The sequence below is a fragment of the Zonotrichia leucophrys genome, chromosome 8 (genome assembly GCF_028769735.1).
Source record: "Zonotrichia leucophrys gambelii isolate GWCS_2022_RI chromosome 8, RI_Zleu_2.0, whole genome shotgun sequence".
Taxonomy (NCBI): Eukaryota; Metazoa; Chordata; class Aves; order Passeriformes; family Passerellidae; genus Zonotrichia; species Zonotrichia leucophrys.
In genome coordinates, this window is record NC_088178.1 from 13,356,756 (window position 1) to 13,369,443 (window position 12,688).

The 12,688-nt window shown below is 39.8% G+C and overlaps 1 long non-coding RNA gene across 1 annotated transcript in view; it reads right to left on the bottom strand.

Moving 5' to 3' along the window:
• Positions 1-12,688, bottom strand: part of LOC135451138 (uncharacterized) — a 175,282-nt gene that overhangs the window by 93,426 nt on the left and 69,168 nt on the right. The window contains exon 20 of the long non-coding RNA XR_010441228.1: positions 6,139-6,281. This is a non-coding gene — a long non-coding RNA (uncharacterized LOC135451138). The remainder of the gene's footprint in view (positions 1-6,138; positions 6,282-12,688) is intronic.

Sequence of the window (12,688 nt, forward strand, 5' to 3'; positions counted from 1 at the left end):
TCCAACTATATCCTGCTGCCAATGCTCAGTTAATAGGCTCCTGTAGTGAATAACATCATGTGCTCTGTCAATTATTCATAATGAGACAAGCGTTTTCACATCAGAATGCCAACTTGTAATGTGATGAGCCTGTATTGCACAAGTGTATCAAAGCTCAGTCTCATAACATCACTAGTTTACTAAGTGAACTTTGAACAGGATTTATTCCCCAGTCTGTTCAGTCCTAATTTTCATGAATTTTGAAAATAGAAAATGTCTTCTCCTTGGCAACATTTTTAGATTATGGTTTGTATTTTAGATGCTTGATTTACTGCTACATTGCATTTATTCTAACACATCATTGATTCCCTGTCTCGTACATCATATTTAGTTACTTTTTTATTGTATAATTTCTAGGTGACAGTGGCTATCCAGGACAGAAAGAGCTGATGGATCTAATTTGATTTTGCCCTTCTACCAGCAGAAGTTCACTTACTAGTTCACTTACTCAGAATTCATTGATCACTCAAAGGTCTTCTGGGATTGTGAAATCTCATTCTCGGTGTCTTTTCCAATTGTCAAAGCACAGACTCAATACCACATCTGACATCCTTGCAGCCTGCCTAGTTCTGCATAACACAGCAGTCAACCATGGGGTTATAGTCAATGATGGGACTCTCACAAAGGATGACAAGGCTAAATCTTACTGACTTCAGACATGCCAAAAAGGTATATCTTTCTGAAAGGTGGGTTTGCTGATGATAAGCAAGGGGCAGCTCAGTGACAGCCATATCTTTAACAAGGAATAGGAAGAGCTGGGAAAGGATGATTAGAGCCAGAAAAGTCAGAGAGTAAAAGACAGAGAAAATGCAGAAGGAGTTTTCACAAAGATCCATAGGTCTAAAAGCAAATAAATTGCACTACTTAGTGTAGGAAGATGATTGAATTCCTCTATCTGTGAGTTACAGTTCCCAGCTAAAACAGAAGGCAGCGTCCTGTGCACAGGCCATTCAGTTCAGTGGCAAGCCTCATGGAGGGGACTGTCAGAACAAGAACTAGTCTCAAAGTGGATGTAAACACCTTCTGGTCACTAAATGCACACAAAGAGGCAAGATGAGGTTTCTGAAACTTCAACAAATGCTTATGTTCAGTAAGGCTCATCCTGAGTTTTTGAGAGCAGATAAGGTGGAAAAGAAAGATATTGGTAAGTAGATGACATTTAAAAGAAGCAGTATTAAAGTCCTCCATTACAAGAATAAAGACAACTATTTTGTCAACAGCAAAGACATTTATCTTCATCTGGGAGTAACATGTGATTCTTTCTCTTACCTGAGGGAATTCTAAACCATGCATCTACTGCAGAATTTTGCAAACATTCATCAATATTTAGGTTACCAGTTTTGGAACCAATGTATTACCAAATATGAGTTTCTTTCACAGTAACAAACATTATAATCAGAACAGACACTCTTTAATCACAGATTGTTTTCTGAACACATTTGCCAGTCTCATTTCAAACTGTTTGAGCACCTGAGCTTTCATTACTCCTCTCTGGAAAGTATTCACTATCCTAAATGCAGCCAGCTATGCTAAGTAACTTTGCTCTGATAGACATTGTTCATTTTCTCCTTTTTTCACTCATCCTTTGGAGGACATGAAAATGTTTTTCTCCCTGTGTGCTTAAAATCCTTCCACAAAAATCAGCTGCTTCATCTTCTTGTCATAAACTTTTTTATATTCAAACAGGCACCAGTGTTGCTGTGCCCCATCAAGAGACTTGGTCAATAGTTCCAAAAACACAGAAGTCACAGGGGAAAATTATGGGGAATTACATTCCTAGTAAAATGGTATTTAAAATCTCTTGGTTGGTTTGCAGACTATGATACTTTCATTTAGAAATACTGGTTTATTTCAAATGGAATTTTATTCAAACAGAATGAAAGCATAGCTTCTGAGGCTAGAGCTGAAGCCTTGGAACAGAGGGGGAGTGATCCCATACTTAACATCACCACTCAGAGCTCTGATCACTCTCTATTTTGCTCCAAACACACTGTGCAGCCTTAGTCAAGTTGCTTAGGGGTTTTTTGTGGCTTAATCCCCCATCTTTGAGATAACTATGACTTAGACTCCCTATCTCATAGGCACACAGTGAGAATGAATGCATTAAAAAAAGAATTAATATATCACAATATAGTGATAGGAGTTCAATAACCTGCATACAGAGTAATTTATCTTTTTGTCTCCTGGATCAAGTACAGTTTCTAGGTGTGTGCAACAATAAAAACCTAATCTATTAATATATAAGGAAACCAAGCAATCTTCATCCCTACATTCCTGAATTTGAAACCATGAACAGAAACACAATATAGATGGGAAATGCTGGGGTAGAAAAGAACAGAATTTCTTCCTTAATTACAATGGGCTTAAGACAAGGACAGGAAACACATAAAGCTAGACATAAAGAAATCTGTTTGTTCCAACAGCATAAACAAGAAACACAACAAAACCAAAAAACTGTACAACAAATTCATATATAAAGTAGATATATAAGTATTTAGACACATTTGCAAAAGACACTCCTTACTGCTATCTTGTGTAAGGAATACACTGTAATTTACTAGTATATGAATTATATACTGTTCCCAGGGTGAAACCTCTGTATTTCTTGCTCCAAACTACTCTGCCTATAAAATAGCTTTATTAGAGTTTAGCAATGTTAAGGAAAAAAGTAAAGGTAATGTCTACAGCTCCCACTCAAAACCAGATCGTACATTTTACAGTGATTATAGTGCATACTATAAAAAATGAGTTTTCACCAAATATTCAAAATTATAGATTTATTCAAAAATCAAACTAGTGAATTGTGCAGATTATATAGCCAATAAAATATTTATTGTTGCACAATGTATATTGTTAACTGTGTTGACTACTTTTCACCAAGGTGCCAGAGAAATGAAAAATTAACCAGTGCAGAATATAAAATACAGGGGGGTTGAGTCCTAGAGCTAGTTCATGAGCATACAAAACAGATTGTATTCAGAGCTGTAATATAGAAATTCTTCAGTGAAGAAGACACCAGAGCTGAATACCTGACAGCAGAACAAAACAGAGAACAGCATTAAAGCCTTGTAGTTGAGGTGCTGCATGCAAATGCAAGGAGAGCTGAATTAATAATGTTGAAGGTCTAGCTAACATAGACAGTGGCTGTGCCAATGAATGTTTTAATGACATCTTACTAGTTTTAAGGACTAAGAAGTGCATACATGCAGCCTGATGGAATTCTGGAAGTACAGTGAATATGTGGCTTAAAAATCTCTTTGGATTTACAAAAACAAGTAAATATTTTAATATCCTCCTTTTCTGCAACTTCATAAACTGATCTGTGAAAATCACACGTGGTTTGAGGTGAATATTCTTGTTTTCAGCATTAACCATAACCACTACCAATGAACCTCCTATTGTCTACCATTTATTCTTTTACAAAATTTACATGAATATTCATTTAAATGTCAGCTACAGGGCACCAAATGTTGATCACACTACGAAAGGAAAATTTTAATAAAACTCAACAATTTTAAAGTATCCTCTAGATATTTTGAACCTTAATGCTGTGACTTCAAATGTACCTTCCTGTCCTGTTGATTTTGAGATCAACTTCCTAATGGAAGACAAGGATAGGAGGTAGGCTGGCAGCACCAGACAGGGTAGGACTCAGGCTTTGCTCCAGCCATGCTGCACAGACAGGCTCTTCTGACCTGACCTGGCCATTCACAAATTACAGTGGGTAAAAAAACCAAATACACCAATACCCTGGAGTGAGGACTTTCATCCTTGCCATTGGTCTCTCTATTTCAGCTTTTCCTCTTCCAGCCTTTAGCACAGACCACACCAAGTGTGGAAGTGCAATTGCACACTCAGAGTGAGCAAGTCCCAGCCTGACAAAGTGCTGACAAAATAGCATTTAAGCTTAACCTTGTGCTGTAGCTGTGGCCCAGCTGGACCCACACTCCTGCCTGTCCTCTTCCACCAGAGCAGATTCCTCAAACTGGGGGTAGGAACACTCCTTCCTCTGTGGGAGAAAGTCCAGGCTGCTGGGACAGCAAAAATATGTTCTGCTTCATTCTCCATAGCCCTCCTCATCCTCAAAGCACCATGGTGCTGACAACTGGCCAGGAAAAGCAGCTGCCTCTTAGGGTTCAGAATTTAAAAACAACAGTCTTTCTCTTCTCATGCCAGCTGGTCACACTCCTTGATACTGAATGACATTGAAAGTAAAATAGTTGACAATGAAAAACTTTGCTGAATATTTCAGAATTAGCTATCCCAAAGAAACGGGTCCCTAGGCTACCCTAGCTCATGTTAAAAGAAAAATTATACAATGACACTTCAGAAAGCCCTTGAAGACATGTTCTGCCTTTCCCAAGCCAGGCAAACAGCAGACACAGGTCCTGCTTTTTGAAGAGGAGGAAAAAACCAGCCAGAATTATTTGAAAAATGCAGGTTAGATGTTCTCTTAGGATCTTATAGATCTTGTCTTTTTAATTGTTGGTTCTGTCAGCATTTGGCACCTGCACATTTTTAAAGTCTTTTTGATTTACACTGAAGCAGTTGGATTGTGCCATCAGACAGCATGAACTCGGTGAGAAATACTGCCATTGTCTGCATGCTCCTGGTGTGATGCTGGAGAGGGGAGCACGTGTATGCTTGGAGGACAAAACCCATTCCAGCACCTTTCTGCTCAGACAGACTACACCATGTACCTACACAAGATCAGGGCCAAAGCCAAAAATCTGGGTGCCTAAAACGAGGTTCCTAAAATTGATGCTTGAGATGCCTAAAAAAATATCTCTTGCAAAATTTAAACAATGAAGAAGCTCTTTTGAGAGCAGTCAAAGCTTCAGTATTTCTGAATCCACTTTGGTACCTAAGTCCAGGTCCTCATTTTAAGAAATCCTGGACTAGAACCCACCCCACCTTGATATTTAAATGCACTACAGAGCAGAAAAAGCTGAACAGGTCTGGACAACCTGCACAAATGGGCAGGCAGCAGCCAGGCAGAGCAGTCGTTCCACCCCGCTGACTTACTGCTGTGGAAGGAACCTCACTGCTGAGGATAAAGACAGGCAAGGCACAGAAAATTTGCAGCTTTTTACACACACTAAGGAAAAAGATTAAAAACACCATATAGAACAAAGATTCACAATAGATCAGCCACACAACTCTGTGGAAGGAACAAAGGTTTCATAAAAGAATAAATGAAAAAAAAAATTTCCAGAGACTATAGGCAGCCCTAGAGACTTTTAAGTATTAGTCAGAGCAAAGGCTGCCAGATGCTTCCAGAGTCCTGACTGCTCACTGGGGAGCTCAGGCCTTTCCAATGGGGCGAGGCAGGTCAGCTGGAGACTAAAGGGTACAGAGCTCCCTAGAGAAAGACTTTTTTGTTATGTTTGGGTATAAGTGTGTTTCCTTCACAAGACATGGTCTGAGGCTCCATTATGTTTTCTACTTTTATTATGAGGAAAAGAGTGACACTTTTTCTTTCTTTTGGGGAAGCGCAAGCCCTTGCTTGAAGAGTTTTGCAAAAACCTGATGTCAAGCTAACAGTGGCCAGCTCATGTTAACAAACAACACTGCAAGTTTTGTCCTTAACAAACTAACTCAGGCTATCCAGCCATAAGAGCTTTCATTCCCATCCCCCATTCATTCTTGCTTTTGCCCCACTCATTTCTCAAAGTAAATGAAACAGCTAAATTTTTCTCTTCTTTTTCACCTTTCCTTTAGATTCTTTATAGCTTAGATTTTGCAATCTGAATATTAAAGCTTATTTCCCATTTCCATACAAAAGCAGAGTAAGACAGAGCTCTTGTGCAATAGACAGACACAATAGACACTGTATAATAAATGCCTTTATCATGCCTTCCTTACCTCTAGCACAGTTCTTTCCCAGCCACAAGAAGTTCTAAGCAGGCATCACCTGCTCATCCCCATGACACTCCTGCAGCCAAGGGAGATGAGCTGCTCACAGTAAAAAGTGCTTTGGGAGCATTATACAATTTCACTTGTCTATGTTTTTCAGTCTCTCATGAAGTGATAACAGACAAAAGTTCCCCAAATAATAAATAACCAAAACAACATTTGAAGTGAAATTCTCATACTTACTTAGGACTGCTTGTTTGAAGCAACAGCAATGGTTGTGTAGGCAGTGCAGAGACTCAAGAATTGGATGTGATATGCTACCAGAAAAACAGTTCACTTTTTGACCATCTATTCTCCAGGGAGCACTAGGAGAAGATGACAGAGATCTGTGGAAAAGAGAAGTTCATTACTTTAAAGCCTAAGAAAAAAAAAAAAATCAGGAACATGTAACGAAATGCAAAGCCAGAAGGTGAGGCTGCCTTTCATTAGAAAAAGGCCCACCACTGCAAAAACAACCCTTATCTTCATGGGAATGCAGCCTACTTTCAATTACCATCAAATATTTCAGAATTGCTTGTTCTAAAACAATTCTTTTTAATTTTATTAAATAATGACAGTACAAAAACATGAATACTTCTTACCCTTTTAAGTTTATCTGATGAGATAGCAATATATAATATACACTGAAGAACCTCAACTGTTGGCTTTACAAGCTCTTGTAAATCTTAAATCAACTCTTAGTTAATCCCAGGACCTCAGTTCAGGGTACTGTAGTCTTCATTCATTCACTTTAATTCTATTTCATATGAAGACAACATAACTCTTAGGTGAATTTTCATGGTGAATTGAAATGTGATTGCTATATTTAAGGTCTTGTTGAGATAGAAAAGTTTTTCATAGTGATATGTCTTAACATACATATTTCACTCCTTTTTCTAGAAAGGGATGGTGATATACATATATAAATCTATATACTTCTATATTAAAAAAAAAAATTAAAGTAAGAACTCCATTAAGGGCAATGATTCATTTGCACCTCAAGAGTCTAACAAACATCGCACCAGGACGTGCCATCCATGCCCAGGAAAGGGCACAAAATAAAAACAAGGAATGGTCAATTTAACAAAACTGAAGAATGACTTAACGGGAGGCAGATGAATGTCTTTTTTTTTTTTTTTCCTGTAAGATAGGTTGCTTTTCTTTTCATACCTCTGACTCAAAAGAGGTGACTTCAGGTATCTAGTTAAATGTAAAGGGAAAAAAAATGGCACATTATAGTCAGAGGTAGCTAAGGTTTAGATACAAAATACTGAACCTGATACAACTAGATGATAATACTCTAAAACTATGAACTTCTAACAGGGTGAATTACTACAACGAGGTATTTTCCTGCAATTTAGAGAAGCTCTTACTAAATTTTCCACAGAACATATATACGAAAATATACAAATGCATATGCTGACACCATCTGAAGTGAGCAGCTCCAAGCCCTCACCCTAGAGCCTCCTCCACAACAGATGACACGAGTTCCCTCTCACTGTGAGGTATCCTCGTGCCTTCCCTTTTCCCAAGGGCACCTGTCACTCCCCAGCCTCACTGTGGAACTGGAGGCTCAGCACACGGGTCCAAGGACAGCTCCCCCAGTCTGGGGTGGGTGCTGGCCATGGTGCCAGGCTGCACCACCCAGGGCCAGCAGCACTCATGCACTTGCTTGGTTTTTCTGCCACTCTATAGGCACATGCAGCAAAGTTTCAGACTGGATGACCTAATATTTGCAGCTGCTTGTTAATAATCAAATAAAAATTGAGTGCATGGGAATAAATAAACACATATGTGCTCAGTGTAGATCCTGATCGCACACACTGCACACTCTGATATCAAATGGAAAAGGAGCCACCATTTACCTGTGGTTCTAAGACCAAGTACTGCCATTGCCTAGTACAGTAGAATGAAACTGTTCTGAGACACAAGACAGATGGGATAGGAAGATGTGAAGTGCTAGAAATAAAACCTAAAACTGAACTTTTAAATATTCATTCTGAACTATAAAGAGAGCTGTGGCTTTTGTGTGCTACAGATGGCTTGGAAATGCAGTGCAAACAAAGGACCAATTTCTGAATACTCATTGCTGCTCTACTATAATAGCTGGAGGCCCAAAACTCCAGGGGTTTGAGATGATTCAACTAGATCCTCTTACCTGCCAAATTTCATCAAAGCAACATTGCTTTTAACATCTTATAAGGGATGAAAGAAATATGAATAGTGTGGGGTTTTTTAATGAAACACGGACTGCTTAAGCTCGAACAAAAAATTACAATATGAATGGAATGTGCAAGGTAAAGGGAAAACCATCATTTTATTATACATACTTAAAGCATCTTATAAGATGAAATCTGTACTTTTTATAGATTGAAAGATTAAATAGAAATATTTCCTAGATTTAGATAAATGAAGGAAACAAAATCAAAAATAAGCATAATAAAAATCCCTGCCAGTCACAGTCAATGAGAAACTGCTGACTGATTGCCAAGTATGGCCTTATGTTTAAACCTAGGAAAGACACATGTGTTTCTTTGTAAGGTAGTGGGGCATGACCTCATCAATCAGAGATTATTCTCTGCATAATAGTTTATGGAAAGAAACCACTAATGCCAGCTCCTCATCTGCCTTCCATATAGAGGCCAGCTGATATGAATACAACTGGAAGGGGATTCAGCCCAAGCAGCACTGCTGCAAAGACCATACACTGCTGCATGGATGTAGCAGTAAATTAGCACTTCCTGATGCTGTTAGCTGCTAGCAAAGATTATAAAGTCTTTGGCTCAAGAGAGAGGACGCCCTCACACCTTTTGCATGTATCTGAGCTTCTATAAGAATGGAACTGGACAAGAAAATCCAAAAGAAAGATGGAGGCTCTGTGGGGGAGCGGGGAACACCCAAGAGGGAAAGAGGATCCCTGAACTGCCAACAGTCCTCCAAACAGAGAAGCCACAGAAACAAACGTGCAGCACTGAATCACAGCTAGAAGCCAGGATTATGGGTAATTATGATGTGCCACTGCCAGCTGAAGGGAGAGAGAGTGCAGGAATAAGAGGAAAAGGCATGAAAGTCTTGATGAAAATGTAACCATCCTGTAATGACAGTGAGAGCCAAGAGACAGTTGCAGTCTGATACCAAGTGATGGGGGAAAGATGACAAGTGAGTTATGTTATCTGTGAAATCAAGGGAATGAGCCAAGAGGGACAGGCAGAGGGAGGCAGCCTGGACAGTAAGAGCTGTTAGGGAAGGCATGGTTGAACTACTGCTGCATTTCCCAAGGTTAGAGAAAAGGGTTCTGTCAAAATTCAAGTTAAGATGATGAGAGCTGGGCTACAGGTTTTAACTGCTTCTAGAAAAGACAGGAGAAGTGGCCACTTATGGCAGGGAACCAGCCTGCTGCTTTGGGGAACAGCCCAGGTAACAGGTGTGAACTGAAAACTTGAAACCTTGCTGCAGAGACACAGGATCCTTTACTGCTGGCAGGAGGAGAGGAAGGAGGACTTGGCAAAGCTGGAGGAAGCAGGCCAGAGGACCAGGGCTTCCTTTTCAAGCATGTTTGTCTGGTGCTGGATCTGCATCCATCAGAGTGCAAGCAGGGATTGCAGTCTGACAGTCTGGCTTGGCTTGTGTTCACAACCAAGACAAAAAAGTGGCAGATGAACTGAGGGGAAAGGGCAGGATCCCCTGGCAGAAAATACAGCTTTTCCAATGACCTTGCTGTCCTTTTGAGAGTAACTCCTTTCCAGGACAGAGTGTCCCAACAGGACACTTAAATGCCTTCAGCACATTACAGTACTCAGAGATAAAACTGAACAACTTTTCATGAAATCTGCCTGCAATAAAAACATCTTTATTGCCCTGGGCTAATGTGTAAGTTAGCGAGGGATTATAGTTCAGCTTCTGTAGCCATTTTATGTAATAAGAAAAAAAAAATCCATAGGGACCTCATCTGTTGGTCCTCTATAATACAAAAAGAAGTGTTAAGCTGCATTTAATCATGGTAATAGGCTATCAGTTATTTTCCTAAATCTTCACACTCACTGCTGTCATTCTAGGCAGAGCCAATCAACCTGACTTAATCATCTTCTTGTGGCTTGCTCCACCGTGCCCCTTCCTTTTGAACATATATAAACTCTAATTATTTTTTAATCCTTTACTAAAACACTGGCAAAATGAGTGCTCCCCTCCCAGCATACTGATGTGGAAGTTTCCAGGCTCAGGAGCTGCAGTACTCCAGGGCCTATTCCCTTGGGGCTGTGTGTCACTGGCGGGGCTTGGCAGAGGGCACGGCTGCCTCTCCAGGAGCACTCCTCTCCTGCCTTCTCCTGCTCCTCTTCTATAATGACAGCAAGAATTACAGTGAGGTTATATTTGCATGTTGTAAGGCCACAGTGACTGCTGCTAAAATAACATAAACCTAACCCTGAGGTGAGTTTGCTTGTCTACAAAGGGATGCATTTGAATGGTTACCCAAACTGCCAGGCCCCTTCCAGGATATGGTTTCCTCATGGACAGCCTGATCTGCACCTCCCAAATGCCTTCTTCTGGGCTGCCTCTGCCCTTCTCATCTGATGGAAATGGGGTTCCCCTCTCACTTCCCTCTAGTGTACTCTCACCTGCAGCCTAAATGTACATATGCAGGCTTGCTTGTGCTATGCATTACTAAGAGAAAATACTCCAAAATCAGAAGACTAGCTTTAAAATTATAAGTTGATTTCAGTGATCACAAATACAGTTCACATTGTAGTTCTGGCTCTGTTCACCTCTGCTGCAAAAAGGCGAAGTCTAGCTCTTCATAAAACACCAAGTGTTCAGCGAGACCCAGAGTGAAGGAGGAGTTATTCTTGTTGGTCTGTTGCCTTCTCTAAAGTCTATAATATAACAATTCATGCATACATATCACAAGAGGCAGCAGGGTTGTCACTACCAGTTTGCTGCCTAATGCCTCATGTTTGCAGTAGCACAGCTGTGTCCCCTGTCAGCTCCTGCAGGGGCAGGCTGGGACCAGGGATCCCACAGGGACAGGTGCTGTCCCATGTCTCTGTGCCATCTCCCAAGACAGAGGTGGAACAGGCACTGTGTGCTCTTAGCATCTCTTGGTGACTGGGAGCTGTCCCACAGTGCCCAAGCAGCAGATTCACACACAGTGGCTGGTCCATACCACACTCACAGACCAACCTCTGTTCCTACAGCAAGCAGTTAATGAACCAGCTCCCAGAGTTGTCCTAATGCAGTTGACTGAGCAGAACCTGTAATTCTAAAGAACTCTTGGGCTGCCTCCAAATCCTATTGTTATATAAAGTCAGGTAATATCATTCCTTTACCTCTCAACCAGAAGATGAGGCCACCAGCATCTCACTGTTCCTCCAGCTATACCACATATGAAGTTTCCACTTGTGTCACGAAAATAAACAAACCAGAGGAAACTCACTCTGCCTACTTTAATGTCCCAATTCCCCAGCCTATGAAAGACTATCCACATTGCAGTATGTTTCTGTCCAAGCCTTAATGGTTAACCCTCCCCCAGGAATCACTTGTTATTGGGGAAAGAAGCACTGAAAAATCAAACCTCTTGCTGCAGTTGTTTATAGAACAGATCACCAATTCTGGGAGATCAATGGGATAAACATGGCCCAAACTGTTTCCTGTATAATCATAGTAAACTTACAAGGATGCTCTTATAAAATGTACTTTAATTGGAGTAGCTTACTTTTTAATTTGCAATTTTAAATGTGAGCATGTTATAACTTGTAGATGAACATTTCTATAAAGATAATTACATATGGCAAGACAGAAAAACTTTTTAAAACATTTTCTCTTGAATGTGTGCCTGAATTCATTTACAACTGTTGCTGCTTTAAACATTTCAGGCAGAATAAGTGGATGGCACTAAACAGCTTAGCTGCAATTATTATGGAATGTCTGAGGTATAATTTCCCCTGCGGTTTTGTTAGGCGTGCAAAATTCATAATTCTGATTTGTGGCAGGTACTTATTACCAATCGCAGGTGGAGATATGCAAATATTATTCTAGTAGGGTTGAACAGTCTTTATTTCTGTATTCAGCTATTAACGAGATTTGTGAGTCTGGTACTCTGGGGCCATTTAATTAATTAGATGGTACAGATAAAATATAAATTGTTTTGTAGGCTACACAATTCCAGTTCTAGAAGATGTAAAATATGGCTAAATGAACTTAGTATGGACTGATTTATTGTTTCATGTATGGCAGAGGGTAAAGGAAAATTCTGCCTCTTACTTTTGCCTATATAGTCCTGTACAGTATCTTTGCATTGTCAAGCATTGTAAGAAAGGGATGTTATTTATTTGTCATTATTATTAAGAATGTCTATCAGTTATCCTCTTTATAAAAAACTGCTGGCATGCATCAAGCAAGCTAAAAAAAAGGCATGTTCTTTTATGGAAGCCAATATGTGCATGTTTCAGAATAAGCACGTATTTCCAAGATATTTAGATTTGGTAGGATAATATTGTCTCAAGGTCTGACACTTCTATTTTAAATAAATTGTTTCCATGGGATAGATAAGCTAAACTTGCTAGGGGGAATGCAGAAGGAAGCTACAGCAGTATGTTAGCATCTAGAATTTCAAAGAATGCCATTAAGTGGTTAATTCACATATTTCTTTTGCTAAATTATGATCTCTCTACTCCTCCAGAAGGTTTCTGGATAATTTTGAATACAGGAGTTGGAGTTAAAAAAAACACAACATGCTTTTATTCCCCAAACTGATAGT